At 40.6% G+C, this 15,347-nt stretch overlaps 2 long non-coding RNA genes across 5 annotated transcripts in view; one reads left to right on the top strand and one right to left on the bottom strand.

The window, feature by feature from the left end:
• LOC147106091 (uncharacterized) overlaps positions 1-15,347 on the top strand; it is a 45,672-nt gene that overhangs the window by 19,151 nt on the left and 11,174 nt on the right. The window lies entirely within an intron of this gene.
• Positions 4-15,347, bottom strand: part of LOC147106093 (uncharacterized) — a 77,314-nt gene continuing 61,970 nt past the window's right edge. For 3 of the 4 annotated variants that reach the window (XR_015081337.1, XR_015081334.1, XR_015081335.1), the window contains one exon: positions 1,146-13,192. This is a non-coding gene — a long non-coding RNA (uncharacterized LOC147106093). The other variant, XR_015081336.1, reaches the window with a different exon arrangement.

The raw sequence follows: 15,347 nt of genomic DNA on the forward strand, positions 1-15,347 counted from the left end.
CCCCCCCGCCGCATTGCCAGCTGTTTCCCGAGAGCCCAGCACTTCTCTTTGGTGCCGGGCTCATTTGCCGGCACTCGCGAGCGGGGATCGCGCTGTTGCAGGCACCTCCCCCTTAACAGTGGGAGGAAGGCCTGCAGTACCACAGTGCTGCGATAATCAGTTTCAGTGCCCTAAGAGGGACGCGGAGCGCCTCGAGCCTCGCCCCGTGTCCCTCGAGGGGCACTGAAACGGAATTTCTGGCAATCAGTATTACTCCGATCGCTGCGCTAAATCCTGCGCTCAGGCGACTTTTGAGCTACTTTGGCGCCCCAACCTAATTCCTAGGCCCATATGTTTAACTGAATTTGTTTTCTGTCACACTCATTTTAAACATAAATGTCAGTCAAGGGGGTACTAAATATCTCTGGAAGGTTAAGCAGGCACTCCTCCTTAATGAACAGACAAGCAGATGCAAAACATGAACATTTCTGATTTCAATTTAAATTGATCACATCACCCATCTTTAAATATACTACCATGCACAGCATAGCTTGATGTGGGTTCACTCCTTGATTCACTATGTGATATATTCCCCATCTCAACAGATAGAGGATGTGTACTAGTACACAGGAATGCAGAGAAACGGTGAAAGGAGGCCACATCATGCTGGATAACCTAGTTGCTAGTGCCAATACAAGAGTAGCACTGGAAGAATCTTGGGACTGGGTCACCTGCCACACAGCTGGTAAAGGACTGGGGCACATGGTAATGGACTGGGGCACACAGTCCATGAAGGCCGAAAGGAAAAGGGTAAAACATACCAACAAAGGATGGGAAGAAACGGAGGTGGAGACTTTTTGGGTGGGTGGTTGTGAGGGTAGTACCGATACCATCCAACTGTCTCCATTTAAATTTATCCTCTGGCAATCACAAATCATCACTGGTGGTGGTCTTAGAGAAGTAATTAGCCTAGTTATTCGTGTACTTCCAAATGCAGGATAATGCAGACTATGGGTGGCTTGCACAAGAAAAAGAAGACAGAAATGGAACGATAACTTGCTGGTTTTCGAAAAGGCCAACCTGTGACACCAACTGCTGCTCCTTTGCAGCTGAAACGTTTGCTTGTCTTCTTGCTGGCAGAATGCAGCATCTTCTTTCCTACAAGCACAAGAAAAAAATTGCTTTTCAAAAAATGTAAATTTATATACACTTAATGCCATAGATTATAATTTCAAACAATGTTGGAAAATAATGCACATACGTGTCTGTTATATTAAAAATTGTATGTGCTATAAAATACAATGATAATTCTGCACCACAGCGCTGAAATATCAGCCACACCACCACTGACTCTTAATTCAGCAATGTTCATGTACTGTTCCACCTGCTAAGTTAGTTCATCATGTATTCGGTAGGGTTGAAAAGCTATGGCATTGTTCACCATTATCTTTGCTGGAAACAGTATTGAAACTACTTCATACCTCTTGATCTGAAAGGATTCAACACTGCCTTAACTAAAAGGTAATGGTAAACAATGAGGTTGCTTTAATGGTGGTGGGGGGTGGGGGCAGGGAGACAGAGTGAGGACTTGATGTTTTCCCTCCTGTGCCTGTTCTTGATCTCCAACCCAGATTGCAACACAGTGATCTGATTCCTCACGGCAGACAAGGCATTTTCTGATTTGATAACTAGCAAGTGAGTGAGACTCGCGCAGAGCAACTCTCTCTTCAATATGTCTCCATCATTACAGACATCATTACTTCCTATTCATCTTATCCCTCATGAACTACCTGAGATTGGGAACTCGGCAGGTGGAAACATGGTGGGAACCTGTGTCTAACAGCTATATGCCATAGTGTACTGAGTTCTATGATGCTTCACAAAATATTAATCTTATGGTCAGAAATCCATATGCCCTTTTGTCACTAAAAGAATTCCCTTCTCTCTCACAGACAAATAAGAGCTGGAGGTCAATAGAGAGCTGAACAGATAGCTGAAAAAGTATCCTCTGTATCACAAACAACTGGACAACCAACAAAGTACAGTAATCATATGTTAAAATCTCTCTATGCAAAAATGCCTGTTAAGATTTTTCTGTTTGAAACAGGAAAAAGAGCCAGAGGACCCATACCATTGTGATATCACTTACAAGTAACACAATTGGCCAGAAATTAGGATCGGGTGCTTGCCGCGCGTGCAAGCCCCCGATGTGCACTCACCTGGCGCGCCGACATCTGAAGCCTGGGCCTGCTTGGAATTCCTGTCACTGGCCCGGTTCAGATGTCGGCGCGATTTGCTTGCCTGATCCAGCGGCGTAGTTAGTGTGATGTGCCGGCTGGGATCAGGTGAGCACTGTGCAGCCAATCAGGGGAGGGGAAACTTCATTCATGAGTTTGACAGTAAGAACTGTCAAACTCATGAAAAGTACGGGCGCCCAAAAGACTAGTTTAACTTTAAATAAAATTTTAAAAAACATCCCAATAATTAAATAAACTATAAATAACTTTTAAAAACTATTTTAAACAATTAATAAAATTTTTGGAAAAAATAATTTTTTAATAAATCGGGTCTAAAAATAAACTTACCTTACTGTAAAGTCCTTAAAAACAATGAAGCTGTGGAAAAAATGTAATAATTTTAAATAATAGACCACTTACCTTCAAGAATCCAGTCCTTACGCCTCCTTTTTATATGTGTAAGAAGTTCAGGCACTTACACATGGGCAAACCTGTCAAAAAGAAGGAAGTTCAACGCGTTGGACCTCTGAAACCCTTGGAGGAAATGCCGGTTTCCCGCGCATGCGCTGTGCATGCTGAAATCCGGCACTTCCAACGGGCCCACGCGTGAGTACCCCATCCGTACTGGCCCAATGATGCATTTCAACACAAGAACCTAGAGTTTCCACTTTGGCTGCAATCGACAATCTGACACAAATTGCGCTAGTTTTAAGAAGTTTTTTTCTCTCAAGTTTTCGCTCAAACTCATTTGCATATGCTGGGCGCAATTAGCAGAAACTCTCAAAGGTGATTCATTCAATTTGGGGGCGTGGTCAGATTTGTGGGTGGGGCCGGATTCTAGTGCGATGATTTTAAACTAATGCAGAAGATCGCGGCAACTCAATCTGCGCTGGATGTAATTTGCGTTTAAGGTTCCTCGATCTTTCGCGCTGGTTTGGCCGATTTTGGGCTAATTGCACTGAAAAGAACAGTGCAACTTAGCGAAAACTCCAGGCCAATTGGTTATGAGGTTTGCCAAATATCTTTTCATGGAGGAAAAATATATTGCTGTTTCTTTAAATTATTTTAAAAATTTAATTCTTTTTAATATGTCTTTGTGCAGTATCAAAAATCTGCATCACCTTATTAAAGTAGCATCTCATTCACATAATTCAATACAATTTCTGCTTGTCTCTAGGGAAAGTGACTCAGTCTATGAATGGAGAATGCAGTCTTTTTAACTATCATTTTGAAAATGTCAAAAGTTTTTCATTTAAATAAAATATCTGTTAAATAATAATCATCTCTTTGGTGTAAACTCTCCTCACAACAGAAATAGAACTGCTCCTGAAGCAAGAATCAGACCCCTCTCAAATAGTCATGCCACTGGCTTCCCACTGTGGCCTTCTGCAATCTGACTACATTATTTCCTGGTTTAACCCTTCTTTCTAATCCCACACCAAAATTTGTACTACAAACAACTTGACAAATCTAATATTAATATAAACACCCTCCTGTACAATTGTATTGTTAAAAAAAAAGCACTGAGGTTGCTTCTGTCAAAAGAAGGGCACAAGCAGGAAATGTCCCTGCACGTCAGTGAGCACCAGTTGCCATTGTGCAGGTACTAGGAACACCATCCCAGACCCATGATACCATTCACACAACTGCTGGCCATGGTCCAAGAAAAAAATCTTCTGGTCTGTGTCTAGCAGACCAGCATTAATTTTAAGTCCAGATGTTATTTAAAATAACAGACAGATGGTTGGAGAAGCACTGTAAAGATGTATCACAAGTGTTTCTTTTTGGAGCTGGTATGTGCATGACTGACTGGTTGGAGTTACTTGTCAAGAGCCACGGTTTCCACGTACCAACCTTAAAACACAGACAAGGGACTGCATGCCCCTTGCTAATCTATCCCTTACCATCTGTTGTTTTTATATAATAAATACAAAATTCCTTTGCATTATTCAGCTAAATAAGTCCCAATATTGCTGCTTGTCAAATCATGTGGTATAGATGTGAGAGTCTGCTTTTTCCCAATCCTGATATTCATTCTTATTCAGTAGGGAAAATGATAAGAAATTGTTGCATTTCTACATATTATACAGAATAATATTCTGGGCTGTGTTCCAAGATAGTAAGACATCTCAGAGTTGCGATGGTGTTGATGTATTGCAAGGGCAAGCTTATCATAGCCTCTGGATATGTTACTGCCATGTTACTCAATGCTGTATGATACTTTACATAGAATCTGTATTTTGACAAGGTGCAGATATCTTCTTACAATGAAGCATGCGAATTGTGTGCCTTTGTAAGCAGACTTCACAGATGAGCATGTGGTGTTGACAGTTGTAATTAAGAAAAATGGATGAACACAGCTGGTGCACTTTTGGTGAAAATTACAGACTCGTTTTCACATGGCAGTGAATTAAATTTTGTATTAAAAGCATTTCCGAATGAAACCATAGCATTTTTAGAATTATCTGTGTATTATGCAGTGGAACCCAATTCAGGTTGGCGAGACGGGGCTACAATGTTGCAGGCCTACCTCTGACACATGCTGCCTTTGCATGTGGCCTCTCTGCTGGAGTGCAGGATTGCTGTATTTTCCTGAAGATTTTATACTTTAACAAAGAATTCCTTAATAAGTAAGTGGTAAGTGTAGAATTTTGCATGTTGTGGTGTCACTCTGCACTAAATCACTTGCTTAAATTATAATATCCCCATCGTTATATCAAGGATTTGGCTAGCTCTCAAATACCATAACATAACAATGGCTTATTTTATTATGGTCCATTCTTGAGTAGATCAGATAGGATGCCAACAGCAGGCCTGAGTAGATTTAAGGCCTTGTAGGTAAATCAGCACTTTTGCAATTGTAATTGTGCCATTCAACAGAAATGTATTGTGCACTCCATAGTTGCACAACAACCTTTTCAACATCTATACTAGTTTTAAAACTGTGTTCCTGCAATATTATTAGCAGGTCACACATTACAATGAAAAATGTGCATGTAGTTCATCAAAAAAAGAGGAAAATGTATTTAATTTAAAATCCCAGTTTAACGGGCATTTAAGTGATATCTATTCATATTTACAAAGCAATTCAACAACACAGTTAGTTCACTGCGTCAATAATTTTTATGGGAAGGTGTGTTCATTTTCATAGCTGCCTGCACAGCTTCAGCCTTGTGCATGGAATGCAAAATGCTTTAACTTAAAGGTAAGTAGGTAAAAATTCTTAGGACTTTTGGAAAGGCTCAAAGTGCATTTCAATCCTTTGCCAGGCTTTGGTAAGGTTGAAGGTGGAGGGAGGGAAAGGTAGCACCAAACAAAGATGAAATGACAGGAGACCAATAGTGGAGGCATGAAACTGAGTATGTGGGAACTAATGGACCAGTACAGGACATGACTCCCTGTTCCACAGCTAGAAAAGTACATATGCTGCTGCATGTTGTGGGTGGAGGCAAATCTGCCCTGTTTTGTATTTCAGGGTGCCTTTCCTAAAGGATAGCAGTACATCATGGCTGGCAGGAGGTAATGGCCAGGCCAAATACTGTGTACATTACCTGCAGGATCTGCAAATAGGTGCAGGAAAAGACAACACACTTTAAGGAAAATGAGAAATACCCAACAGTATCACACATTGGATAGATGGCTCAAGATTCTATGCCATAAAGTATTACCTACCAACCTGTTCCACATTTACTGATCACCTATTCCAAGCCTCCACACAACCTTACAGCTCTTTCATTACATATCTTGCATACCATCAAAATCCGAAGTACAATTGAAAGTCTTGCCACACTCATATCTTCCAAGAAGTTCACATCTCATATCACTAACATAATCTGATACATAATCACTTACTGACACCCAGGTTGGCTTGCAGATTGGGCACATGTCTGTTATTTTGCAGGTGCTCCCTCAATTTACAGCATCTCAAAATTACTTTTCTGCTTGTACAAAATACTTGACATATCAGGGATAATCCTGACCGAGAGAAAGGCCTCCCTGGTGAAGGCACATCTCTGACATGCTCAAGTAGCTCTGGCGGGGTCCAAAGACCAACACACTTGGGTGATGACAGATCCGCCAGGGTAGGTGTACCTCTTTAATTCTCCGCTCCACTCCCACTCTGATCTCTCGGTCCTCGGCCTCTTACACTGCTCCAACAAAGCTTAACGTAAGCTCGAAGAACAGCACCTCATCTTTCGATTAGGCACTTTACAGCCTTCTGGACTCAACATTGAGTTCAACAATTTCAGACTATAATCTCGTCCCCAATATTTTTTTCCCCATTTTTTCTCATATGGTAGCTGTTGATGATTCTGCCATCGCCATTTACACCTCATCTAGAGTCATCTTTTGTTTCTTAACTTGTCCCATTACCTTCTCTTTTTGCCTTGCATCATCATCCCTTTTGTCAGTCAATCTGTTCTGCCTTCCAGCCTATCACAGTCCCTCCCTTTGTTCTTTCTTCCCCTCCTCCCTGTCCCTGCACTTGCTTAAAAATCTCCCTCTAACCTTTTCCAATTCTGACAAAGTATCCTCGACCCGAAATGTTAACTGTTTCTCTCTCCTCGATGCTGCCTGACCTGCTGAGTGTTTCCAGCATTTTCTGTTATTTCAGATTTCCAACATCCGCAGTATTTTGCTATTGTAGGTGTACCTCCCTTTGATCATTCCTCTGAAACCCCTCTCCTTGTCCTCGAGCACCCTAAAAACAGGCAGTATTCCAAAAGGAATGACCCTATTAAGACTTTATTGCACTTAAAATGAATTTTATGCTCCCTGAAATACGATGATGTGAAAACACAAGCCAAAATAAGTTTAAAAAAAATAAATCTTAAAAAAAACCTCAAGAAGTAAAAAATGCAATTGTCTATGAAATATTCCTAAATAAGCACAACACAGCTTTAAAATCAAAAGCCAGGAAGGACCTTTCATTGAAACCATTTTTTTGGCCTTAGATTGCTGTCTACACATTTCCTGAGCAAACTTCAGGAAATCATGGGCAATGAATTTCCATATTTTTTGCAGCCTTAGAGACTTTGCTTGCCAGGAAATGGATCCCAGTATAGACTGAGTGATCCTAGTGCAGGACAGGTACTTAAGGGATTTTATACCTGCTCTGTGCCAGCCATAGATGTTTGACAAATGCATTAAAAAGTAAAATATTCCCTTAAATGTTCTTATACACATGAACCTTCGAAAAGTTGCGATAAATTAATAGAGAAAAATATTCTTTATAATAGGCTTTAAATTATCACTTTTCACAACTGAATTGTCTGGAAATTTCTAAAATGTAAATCGGACCCCAAAGTCTTTTTTTTAAAAGAGAAGCCTTTTTTAAAAACTTATTTCTCTGTCTCAATAAAACTGCTTCAGTTTTTAAAGTTTTCAATAAATGTTCATGATCAGCCAAGAGTAAACATTCCCACCCAAGCCATGACCCAACAACCCCTAGCCTTCTTTGGACTTGAAAAAAGATGGCAACCTTAACCTGGTGTAACATTCTAAACAGGTCCAAGTTGTCACACCTCACATTTCAGTCTGGAGACAAGGCACCGTGAGACCCAAATTCATCCACATCAATTCAGCTTCACAATTAACTGTAAGATCAGGGTGGAGGAGGCACAAACTGTTGCTAATAGTGGACTGGTGCAGAACTTGCAAACCTCTAGAGTGACATTGGACAAGTTAGCATCTTTGTAAGAGCTTAGGAGTCAGAGTGGACTCCTACAAATAGAAGTCAGGCATGCACCTGCTAGATCATACTGTGTCAGCATTGCCTTTTTCATTTGGTGAACAAAAGCTTAATTATTTCCAGAGGGGTAACTCAGAGTCAGAACTGTATCCTGCAAATTTTGGTTATGAAATTATATCAAAGACTTTATGAACTAAGTGTGGGAAAAATAACAATGGCAGGTATGAGAAATGTCCATATTCTATTGTATTAAGACTGAAGTACAGAAATATACAAATTAATATATTTTTAAAAAAAATATTTGCTCTGTTGGAGCAAATTGAAGAGTTAAGGTAATGCTTGAATTTCAAAATCGTATAATCTATCTTTAATCATTTATCAGGCTTGAGTAGAACAAGGGATTAAGTGCAGCATGGCAGGCAGACTCTTTGTTGTACTTGATGTTCAATGATGTGTTAGATTATCTGTATACATTATTAATGGTAGTATTGCTTAAGGCTTAAGTCACTGGTGTAGATGAAAGTCAAGAACATCTGGACTGTTCTGCAATAATGTGTCATCAAAGTTGAATATTTAAATATCCAAACCACACTCATGGGCGCTCCAAAAAAATCTCTGCATTTCATTTTTCTTTTACTTTGGAAGATAAAATTACATTAAGATTAAGTTTCAAATAACAGATGCTTAGAAGGAAGTAGCACTTGTGTGTTTTGTGAAAATTATGTAGTTGAAGGAGTTCAGATGATTGCTAAAAAAAAACACTTGAGCTTTGGTCATAGTTTAGATGCAATTGAACTTCTGAAATGTCACCTGGTGGGTGATGCTCGCTGTTAGGAAAATAGTCTCATAAAATTGCCCCAAGATTTTTTATGCATTAACATTAATGGAAAGAAAATCATGAGAGACCATACAAATTTCCATTATGCACTGCCAGTGGAAAAGGCTCTGTACAAGGAGCACACATTTGTAAATATAAAACATCTTCATCCTTGATTAGCATTTAGCCTGCAACTCATTTCCAAGTATCTATTATTCTATATAATCTATCTAATCCTTTGTTCGAATTGCAGTTTTGTAATCAACCCTAAGGATCGGTTGTTTAAGAAATGAAAAACATAAAGTTGCAACATAAGTGATTTATTTCAGTAAAGCTCCTGTCCCCAGTATGTATTCTATTGACACAATAGAGAGTAATTTTCTCATTTTGTGTTAATGATGGAGAACTACGCCTGCTGGCAAGTCACTGAAAATTTGGGCATGCACCTCCCATTCATTTTAAATGGTTAGAAAATTGTGTGTAATTCTTTTTTGAAGGAGTTAATCAACATTGTTTTTGCTACTAGTTTATTCCATGTATCTGTGTATATCATATATTGGGGGATTCTCCTGGTGTCTCGTCTCAACTGACTTGTTAATGTTGTACTTCTCTGCTTCTGCAGTCACAATTTAATTTAAATGGCCTGCGTATATCCACACTATTCATTTCATTTATCAACATTAACATCCATCAGCCAATTCTTAAATTGTAGAAATTCATACGAATTCTATCAATCTTACATTAGTCACCTGCTACATCACTTGCAGCTTTAACTTAACAGTTTAATGACTGTATTAATATTGTGCAGATAGTAATTTAATGTAAATGAGTTAACCAGTGTGCTAAAAATAAACCTTTTAGATTCATCAGCAAATGTTAGTACCAGTACTGCCCTGCATATATATTGGGCCAGATTTGACTGTAACAGGGCATCTAACAGTGTCTGCCATGAGTTAGACTTGCCCCTGCAACCTTCAGTTCCAAAAAATGTTGTCCACTATGTTGCTGAAAGTGAGCTGATAAAGACACAGCAAGGGAAACAGGGCTTCTGGGACCTGAGTGAGCAGGGCAAACAACAGGATATCTCCTTAACCAATGTGATTAACGGATTAGGAAATAAACAGCGGATAGACTGAGAAAAAGGGTGAATTAAAGAGCATGAATTCAAAGTCAAATCAGGTACAGAAAGAGAATTAAAAGAGAGGGAAAGAAAGATTGGATTAAGAGAGAGAGAAAAAAAGACAGGAAAAGTAACACAAAAAATAAAATGACATTTTTAAAATCTCCTAGAACAATTCACAACCTGAAGGAATGAGACTTCAAACTTATAATAGTTTATTTTCGTTCCAGAGAGGTTGTCAGTCATTAACACTTATCACATCGTTAGAAGGGTACTTACACTTGTAATTACTAGCCCTAAATATCTGCAGCGGGTTTATTTCGTATCTACCATACATATACAGCAACTGTACGCCATTCAATGCATGTCAATGCTGAAGCAGACATGCCATTTTCTTGAAGCTAATGGCGGAGGGGCACAACTCGGACAGCAACTTTAGGATATTGGCATTTCACCACGCATCTGCCCCTAGCCTGCAGTTGCTGTACCATTTACGCATAAATAACGGCCAGAGCAATTAACTTCACTGTTATTCTGACAGCAAAATCTGGCCCAATGTTTATAAAGAGTATAACAGCAGGGAACCAAACAGACCCCTAGAGAACTCCATTAATCAGTGTCTATACAGACAAAACCTTTTCCATTTCTCATCACCTCTGCTTTCTATTGCCCAGCCCATGTTCAATCAAGCTAGATCATTTGCCATTTATTCCATCCGTTTTCATTTTTTTAAAGGCTTGATGCGTGGAACTTTATCAAATACCTTCTGAAAAGACAAGTAAATTATATTCATGAGATAGCCCTTAATTGTTAATTTTGTTACCTCCCCAAAGTATTCCAGCAGATCAGAAACATAATAGGCATGTGTCATATGATGTATTTCTGGTCATTTGTGCTTTTCAAACATTGAGCCAAAATGGGGTGGCGCTGGTGGTTAAATGTTAAAGGCCACTTTGCTTAGTGAAATCAATCGAAGGGCAGGCTCTCAAAGAGGACTCCTTCAGCTAAAATGTCACATCTGTCCAACATAATAACAGTTCTCTCCACATCTGCAAAATGTAATGGCTCAAATCACCTTCAACAACATTAGTCTCTGCACTAACACAATTACCGACTGCCAATCCTTCATCTGCCGAATACCTTATTCTACACACTCAGCAGAAAGGGACACAGCTGAAATAAATTGCAGCCAAATGTAATTCTCTGCAAGTGATGAGTGTATGTAGCTACAGTATTTTCTCTATGTTTTCCCTTGATGCGTATGCTCTACATCCATGTATTGTGTGCCTGCTGGGTGATTCCCCAGTGGCAGGAGTCAATGAGGTATCTGGCATCTGAGTGTCAAATAGGAAGCTCTTGGGAATGAGATGGCCCTGTACCTCCTTGTCCTGGATCATGAAACTTTCCTACAACCAGTGCTGCCATGTCTGATGCTACAGTGATTGATTGGTCCTGCCCACTTTCTGGCACATCTTCTGTCATTTGAGGGGCTGTCTATATGGCCTCATCTGTGGATACTCCAGCCATGTCTCTGCCGCAGGCGATCCCTCAGCATCTCCACTGGTAAGTGAGAGGCCAGATTTTTGGGCAGTTATGAAGACAGTGAAGCTCTGTATAATTGGTTTCTCCATTTATCATTTGAAGCCAGACAAGACTGGAGCCCAAGTCCTCTCCAACAGCAGTCTGGGCATTCATAAGAGATACTCTGACTGGGCCTGGGTCCTGTGGATACTTCACTGCAGATGACTCTGAAGTTGCCACATGCTCCATGCTGGATCTCAGTGGCCATGTATTTTTTTGTTATTATTCATTCATGGGATGTGGGCGTCGCTGGCAAGGCCAGCATTTATTGCCCAGCCCTAATTGCTTGAGAAGGTGGTGGTGAGCCACCTTCTTGAACCTTTGCAGTCCGTGTGGCAAAGGTACTCCCACAGTGCTGTTAGGGAGGGCGTTCCATATTTAGACCCAGCGCCGATGAAGGAACTGCGATATATTTCCAAGTCAGGATGGTGTGTGACTTGGAGGGAACTTGAAGGTGATGGTGTTCCCATGAGCCTGCTACCCTTGTCCTTCTAGGTAGTAGAGGTCATGGGTTTGGGAGGTGCTGTCGAAGAAGCCTTGGTGAGTTGCTGCAGTGCACCTTGTAGATGGTATACACTGCAGACACGGTACGCAGGTGGTGGAGGGAGTTTAAGGTGGTGGATGGGGTCCCAATCAAGTGGGTTGCTTTGTCTTAGATGGTGTCGAGCTTCTTGAGTGTTGTTGGAGCTGCACTCATCCAGGCAAGTGGAGAGTATTCCATCACACTCCTGACTTGTGCCTTGTATGGTGGAAAGGTTTTGGGGAGTCAGGAGGTGAGACACTCGCCGCAGAATACCCAGCCTCTGACCTGCTCTTGTAGTCACAGTATTGATGTGGCTGGTCCAGTTAAGTTTCTGGTCAATGGTGACCCCCCAGGATGTTGATGGTGGGGGATTCAACGATGGTAATGCCGTTGAATGTCAAGGGGAGGTGATTAGACTTTCTCTTATTGGAGATGCTCTTTGTGTGGCGCAAATGTTACTTGCCACTTAACCGCCCAAGGCTGAATGTTGTCCAGGTCTTGCTGCATGTGGGCACGGACTGCTTCATAATCTGAAGAGTATGACTGTATAGGGGCCGGCAGCGGACTCTTTCATAGTCATCACCAGACTTTGTAGGGTGCTTGGGACAGCATGAAACATTAATGCTCAGATAGCATCCTGTTTTTAAATGCTGGCCCAGTGAATCCCTGTCCTCTGTAGTGGAGGAAGAATGCAAACTGGACCTCTGCCAGTAGGTTCCTGCTCTTCCTCACCCACAACCACCTGCTCGCTCACTAAGTGGCAGTAATAAAGTATGTGCTGCTGCAGTAAAACCATGTGAAGCTTGGAAAAAAATGTTTGTTGAATGCATAGCATGCAGCCAATTATAACTGACTGAAAATGTTATTCCAGCACCCATAATAGATTTCTAGGATTTCAACTACTCTCTGCTTTTTTATTTTTATTACAATTACTTTTTTAAGAACTACAGTTGTAGCATTGAACTAAACAGCCATGCTCAATAGTGCAAGTATTAGAAAAAAGGACAATTCTGTACAAAAGATGCTGTGAATAGAGTCAGAGGCTCCTATGCCATAGAGTATTAGGTGTTTCTAGATCTTGCCCATGCTGCAAACAGAGATAAGGTAACATTTCCACAGGAAGGGGTGAAAATCTGAGAGGCCATCACTCCTGCACCACCCAGGGGTAGGCAACAAAGGCAGGGGTCTCCAATCCCTCCTTCTCTTCCCTTTCAATGAGAAATGGTAACTGGACTGGAGTAACCTAAAGTAGAATGGAATAAATAGTAAGTCATTTAATGCTCTGAACCTGTAAAAGTACAAATTACTATGTTAAACAAGTTGATAAGAAAATAAAATTAGCGCATTAATACGGGGAAAATGGTTATTACCTGAGGTGTCCCATTACAGCTTCTTTTGTCACAGTCTTTTAATTATTTCAAAAACTCATAATGACAGATTGCTGTGAAGAACCAGCTGGACACAGGCACAGTCACACAACCAATTTCAGGTTTTCCTGCAACTTAAAGTGCAATGGCCAATCTGTCGAAAAAGGCAGCAATCCATGTGTGTTACTTGCAGCAGTTTTACAACACTACAGTAAAACTAGCTGAGTTTTCCAGAACTGGTCTATACAGTAATCACCCACCAGATGGCGAATGTTCACCACATTTAAGCGCACACATTAAAATATTCATGAGGTTTGTAGATGAAGAAATCATAAAAATGATCTGATAAGTTTCAGCTGTTAAGACTCTATCCATTTTATCTCAGTTTAAGGTTTCTGCCCATAAATTGTCAAGGATTTTAGTTGGTCATTTGTACTTAGAAAACTACGTAGTATTGAAATGTCTGCATACTTCTTAACTCTTTCAGAGCCAAATGTTTAACATCTGCAACTCTGATACCATAAGTCAAGAGCCACAACACATGTTGATGGGTGGAGCACAGTTACATTAGCAACTATATCACACAGCACCAGTAATTACAGTGCAAATTGATATCAATGATTACAATGCAGCGTGCAACTGCCACACACTAGCTTCTGCTGTAATAAAACCAACATCGCCAAAACTAATGCAGTGAACCTTTTTAACTTGGCAAAGTGAACATTTTACCTCAGCAATGCATAAAATTAAAACAAATGGAATTCCAGTAATTATTCTAACGCTAACAGTTTTTACAATAACTTAAGAGAATAAACAAAACTTTCTATTTCTAGCCTATTGGACATGTCCCTGATGAAGTTCTTGTTAGACAAATACTAGGACTACTTTAACCCTTCACTGTGATTCGTGCTTCTATACCAAAACACTTCATATCCAGAGACTTCAATAAAACACAAGAACACTTCAAGATGCTGCACTTAGTACAAAGAGTTAGTTCACTGAGCTGCAGACCAGATGAGTCAGATGGGAAAGAGTCACAAATTCATCAGTTTAAAGTTTCATTTTCACACATATAACATGCTATAAACAACCCTTGAAGGAAACTACAGTGACCTAAGTTATTTTTCAGGAAAATTTATGCGTAATCTTGTTTTGGGGGATTTTATACATAACAATACAAATTACAATTACTTTCACTATCCTAAAAGTAGTTTTCATTAATTTTCAATCGGACAGGATAGGGCTTACAACATGCACTGGCATATTCTTTGAATGGCCAGTCTCACTTTCAATCATAAGAATTTCTGAAAGTTGCATGCTCAGATACACGCTAGGAGCTGTTGTCTCCTAGATTGAGTCTGCTGGTAGCTGTAGTCTCCTAGATCCAGTCTGCTGGGAGATGTAGTCTTCTAGATTCAGTCTGCTGGGAGCTGTAGTCTCCTAGATTCAGTCTGCTGGGAGCTATAGTCTCTACACTCAGTTTGCTGGAAGCTGTAGTCTCCTAGATTCAGTCTGCTGGGAGCTATAGTCTCTACACTCAGTTTGCTGGAAGCTGTAGTCTCCTAGATTCAGTCTGCTGGGAGCTATAGTCTCTACACTCAGTTTGCTGGAAGCTGTAGTCTCCTAGATTCAGTCTGCCGGGAGCTGTAGTCTTCTAGATTCAGTCTGCTGGGAGCTGTAGTCTTCTAGATTCAGTCTGCTGGGAGCTGTAGTCTTCTAGATTCAGTCTGCTGGGAGCTGTAGTCTCCTAGATTCAGTCTGCTGGGAGCTGTAGTCTCCTAGATTCAGTCTGCTGGGAGCTGTAGTCTTCTAGATTCAGTCTGCTGGGAGCTGTAGTCTTCTAGATTCAGTCTGCTGGGAGCTGTAGTCTTCTAGATTCAGTCTGCTGGGAGCTGTAGTCTCCTAGATTCAGTCTGCTGGGAGCTGTAGTCTCCTAGATTCAGTCTGCTGGGAGCTGTAGTCTTCTAGATTCAGTCTGCTGGGAGCTGTAGTCTTCTAGATTCAGTCTGCTGGGAGCTGTAGTCTTCTAGC

This window comes from Somniosus microcephalus, chromosome 16 (genome assembly GCF_052327205.1).
Source record: "Somniosus microcephalus isolate GS21.2 chromosome 16, FLI_Smic_1.0, whole genome shotgun sequence".
Classification (NCBI taxonomy): domain Eukaryota; kingdom Metazoa; phylum Chordata; class Chondrichthyes; order Squaliformes; family Somniosidae; genus Somniosus; species Somniosus microcephalus.